Source organism: Chiloscyllium plagiosum, unplaced genomic scaffold (genome assembly GCF_037043375.1).
Source record: "Chiloscyllium plagiosum isolate Xiang-an unplaced genomic scaffold, Cpla_swu_hap1 HiC_scaffold_35, whole genome shotgun sequence".
Lineage (NCBI taxonomy): Eukaryota > Metazoa > Chordata > Chondrichthyes > Orectolobiformes > Hemiscylliidae > Chiloscyllium > Chiloscyllium plagiosum.
In genome coordinates, this window is record NW_028270173.1 from 7,314,092 (window position 1) to 7,319,450 (window position 5,359).

The following is a 5,359-nucleotide window of genomic DNA, read 5'->3' on the forward strand; positions in this document are numbered from 1 at the left end:
TTCACCCTGCCACCCAGCTTTGTATCATCAGCAACTTTGCTAAAGTTTTGCTGATACCATCTTCTATATCATTAACATATATTGTAAAAAGCTGTGGTCCCAGCACGGATCCCTACGGTACCCCACTGGTCACTGCCTGCCATTCCGAAATGGAGCCGTTTATCACTACCCTTTATTTCCTATTAGCCAACCAATTTTCAATCCAATCTAGTACTTTGCCCCCAATACCATGCGCCCTAATTTTACTCACTAACCTCCTGTGTGGGACTTTATCAAAAGCTTTCTGAAAGTCCAGGTACACTACATCTACTGGATCTCCCTCGTCCAACTTCAGAGTTACATCCTCAAAAAATTCAAGAAGATTAGTCAAGCATGATTTCCCCTTCATAAATCCATGCTGACTCTGTCCTATCCTGTTACTACTATCCAGATGTGCCGTAATTTCATCCTTTATAATAGACTCCAGCATCTTTCCCACCAGAGGTCAGACTAACTGGTCTATAATTTCCTGCTTTCTCTCGCCCACCTTTCTTAAAAAGTGGTATAACATTAGCCACCCTCCAATCCTCAGGAACCGACCCCGAATCTATCGAACTCTGGAAAATAATCACCAACGCATCCACGATTTCCCGAGCCACCTCCTTCAGTATCCTGGGATGCAGACCATCAAGCCCCGGAGACTTATCAACCTTCAGACCTAAATTCCCTTAAGTTCAGGTCCTTCAGCCACTGTTACCTCAGGGAGATTGCTTGTGTCTTCCCCAGTGAACACAGATCTGAAGTACCCATTTAATTCCTCTGCCATTTCTTTGTTCCCAGTAATATATTCCCCTGTTTCTGTCTTCAAGGGCCCAATTTTTGTCCTAACCATTTTTTTGCCTTGCACATACCTAAAAAAGCTTTTACTATCCTCCTTAATATTCTTGGCCAGTTTATCTTCGTACCTCATTTTTCCTCTGCGTATTTATTTCTTAGTAATCCTCTGTTGCTCTTTAAAAGCTTCCCAGTCCTCAGTATTCCCACTTATCTGAGCTATGTTATACTTTTTCTATTTTAACTTTATATGTTTCTTTACTTCCCTCATCAGCCACGGCCGCCCATGCCTCCTGGGATCTTTCTTCCTTTTAGGAATGAACTGATCCTGCAACTTCTGCATTATACACAGAAATATCCACCATTGTTCCTCCACGGTCATCCCTGCTAAGGTATTGCACCATTGAACTTTGGCCAGCTCCTCCCTCATAGCTCCATAGTTCCCTTTATTCAACAGAAGTACTGTCACTTCCGACTGTACCCTCTCCCTCTCAAATTGCATATTGAAGAGGGAAATCAGGAGGGCAAAACGGGGATGTGAGATAGCTTTGGCAAATAGAATTAAGGAGAATCCAAAGGGTTTTTACAAATATATTAAGGACAAAAGGGTAACTAGGGAGAGTATAGGGCCCCTCAAAGAACAGCAGGGCGGCCTTTGTGTGGAGCCACAGAAAATGGGGAGATACTAAATGAATATTTTGCATCAGTATTTACTGTGGAAAAGGATATGGGAGATAGATGGTGACATCTTGCAAAATGTCCAGATTACAGAGGAGGAAGTACTCGATGTCTTGAAATGGTTAAAGGTGGATAAATCCCCAGGACCTGATCAGGTGTACCAGAACTCTGTGGGAACCTAGAGATGGCTGGGTCTCTTGCTGAGATATTTGTATCATCGATAGTCACAGGTGAGGTGCCGGAAGACTGGAGGTTGGCAAACGTGGTGCCACTGTTTAAGAAGGGCGGTAAAGACAAGCCAGGGAACTATAGACCAGTGAGCCTGACCACATTGGTGGGCACATTGTTGGAGGGAATCCTGAGGGACAGGATGTACATGTATTTGGAAAGGCAAGGACTAATTAGGGATAGTCAACATGGATTTGTGCATGGGAAATCATGTCTCACAAACTTGATTGAGTTTTTTGAAGAAGTAACAAAGAAGATTGATGAGGGCAGAGCAGTAGATGTCATCTATATGGACTTCAGTAAGGCATTCGACAATGTTCCCCATGGGAGACTGATTAGCAACCTTAGATCTCATGGAATACAGGGAAACTAGCCATTTGGATACAGAACTGGCTCAAAGGTAGAAGACAGAGGGTGGTGGTGGAGGGTTGTTTTTCAGACTGGAGGCCTGAGACCAGTGGAGTGCCATAAGGATCGGTGCTGGGCCCTCTACTTTTTGTCATTTACATAAATGATTTGGATGCAAGCATGAGAAGTCCACCCTCCAACCAACCCAACCTCCACTCCCGGCACCTTCCCCTACAACCGCAAGAAATGCAAAACTTGCGCCCACACCTCCCCCCTCACCTCCCTCCAAGGCCCCAAGGGATCCTTCCATATCCGCCACAAATTCACATGCACCTCCACACACATCATTTACTGCATCCGCTGCACCCGATGTGGCCTCCTATACATTGGGGAGACAGGCCGCCTACTTGTGGAACGTTTCAGAGAACACCTCTGGGACACCTGCACGAACCAACCCAACCGCCCCGTGGCGGAACACTTTAATTCCCCCTCCCACTCCGCCAAGGACATGCAGGTCCTGGGCCTCCTCCATCGCCAGACCATGGCAACACGACGCCTGGAGGAAGAGCGTCTCATCTTCCGCCTCGGAACCCTCCAACCACAAGGGATGAATGCTGATTTCTCCAGCTTCCTCATTTCCCCTCCCCCCACCTTTTCTCAGTCCCAACCCTCAGACTCAGCACCGCCTTCTTGACCTGCAATCTTCTTCCCGGCCTCTCCGCCCCCACCCCCTCTCCGGCCTATCACACTCACCTAAACCTCCTTCCACCTATCGCATTCCCAACACCCCTCCCCCAAGCCCCTCCTCACTACCTTTTATCTTAGCCTGCTTGGCACACCCTCCTCATTCCTGAAGAAGGGTTTATGCCCGAAACGTCGATTCCCCTGCTCCTTTGATGCTGCCTGACCTGCTGTGCTTTTCCAGCAACACATTTTTAATCTTTAACCTGTCGGGCAGGATCCAGATGTGGGATCCAATCCACACTTTCAGCACAGCCTATTTGTGCCTCTTGGGACGGGGCAGGAAGGCAACGTCCAGAAGGTAAAACCAGAGAAACTTGCAATTGGCCCCGACTGGTCCCATTCGTCATGTGTTCCACAAAGTGTAACTCCAGGCAGACCAGTACATTGCCAAGTGCTGCTGTTTATTAAACTGCTTTTTCCCCTTTTTGAAACTGCACTTGCAGTTTGGAAACAGCCACAACCCTTTCTCACAGATGGTCCAATTAGTTTTCAATTAAATTTAACTTTAACCCTGGAAAAAAAACCCTAAATGAAGTGAAGCCTTTTTTTTTTGCCAGTGTTTTCTCCTGGAAAGTGTGGTTCAGTTTCTCCTGCTGTTTGCCCAGAAAGATGATCCAGTTTATTGCTGAGGAGGGGACCTCCAGCTCGAAGCCAAACCCTGGTCTGACCAAGGCTGAACCGAGCGGACCCGCGCCCCATGCACTCGGGGAAACTTCAGGGAATTGAATTGAATTGAATTTATTGTCACATGTTCCGAGGCACAGTGAAAAGTTTCGTCTTGCAAGCAATACAGGCAGATCACAGAGTTAAGTAGCATAGATAAGTAAATCAACGAGGTAAAAACAATGACTGCAGATGCTGGAAACCAGATTCTGTATTAATGGTGCTGGAAGAGCACAGCAGTTCAGGCAGCATCCAAGGAGCAGCGAAATCGACGTTTCGGAAAAAAGCCCTTCATCAGGAATAACAGGTAAACAGGATCAAACACAAAAACACAGATACAGGCAAATGTTAAGAGTTTGTGAGTCCATTCAGTATTCTAACAACAGTCGGGTAGAAACTTTCGAAAACCAGCTGGTGCGTGATCAGGTTTCTGTACCTCTCCCCGATGGTAGAGGTTGTAGAAAAGCATTGCCATGGTGGGATGGATCTTTGAGAATGCTGAGTGGCTTTTCCTTGACAGTGGGCCTGGTAGATGGATTCTATAGATGGGAGGTTGGCCTTTGTGATTGTCCAGTTTGAGTTCACCACTCTCTGTAACCGTCTCCGATCTTGAATGGTACAGTTGCTATACCAGGTAGTGATATAAGGTAAAAACAATGACTGCAGAATCCTGATGAAGGGCTTTTGCCCGAAACGTCGATTTTGCCTGCCCTCGGATGCTGCCTGAATTGCTGTGCTCTTCCAGCACCACTGATCCAGGTAGTGATATATCCAGGCAGAATGCTCTGATGGTCAAATTCTGGTCCTATCATCTGGAACCCATGTTCACACTCAGCAATTCTGGATCCAGATCATGTTCAGTCGCCATCTTCCTGTGCTGCTGAATACATTCGGGCCATGGATTTTCTGATTGGATTCACTCTGTTTCATGGAGAATTGTTGCGATCTGGTGTTTTAGAACCGTTGAGCAATGTCTCCCTGTGTGAAGTTGATGATGAAAGTACACACTGGAACTTCATGAATCTACTTTATCCCAGCGCTTGGGGACATTGCCCGGTTTCCCCATCCCACCTCCTCCTCCCTTTTCACTCGATACGCAGCACGGGCCACACTCCTGTCAAACTAAAAACCATCTGATGGGTTTAGAGTGAGAACCCCCCCCCCCCCGAACAGAATGAAGACAGGGTGCCCCTTGTCCCCACCTTCCACCCCTCCAGCTTCCACATCCAACATATCATCCTTAAACACTTCCACCAACTCCAATTCGACTTCAAACCCCCAGAACATCTTCCCCTCCCCAACCCTCTCTGTGTTCCAAAAGGACTGTTCCCTTTGCCATTCCCTGGTTCATGCTGCACTCCCCATCAACCCCGTGACCACCCCCCCCACCCCTTGGAACCTTCCCCAGCAAATGTAAAAGCAGCAAAACCTGCTGGCACACCACCCCCTCACCCCTATCCAGGGCCCCAAACAGTCCTTCCTGGTGAGACACAGGTTCACCTGCCTCTCCTCCAACCTAGGTGACTGTATCCAGTGTTCCCAATGTGGTTCTCTCGACACTGGGGAGACCAGTGGAAACTCAGGGCATGTTTCGCTGAGCATCTTAGCTGGACCCACCAGAGCCAGCCTGACCTAGCCACCCATTTTAATTCCCCCTCCACCTCCCTCTCAGGCAAGTCCATCCTCGGCCTCCTCCATTGCCACAGAGAACCAGACCACAAATTGGAGGAACAACACCTCATCTTCAGACTGGGCAGCCTACAGCCCAGAGGACTCAACACTGAGATCTCCAATTTCAAATAAGCTTCCTACCTGTCCCCCGATTCCCTTCCCAGCCCCACCTCCTCCCTTCCATTCCACCTGCTGACCCTTCCTTTCAGCTACC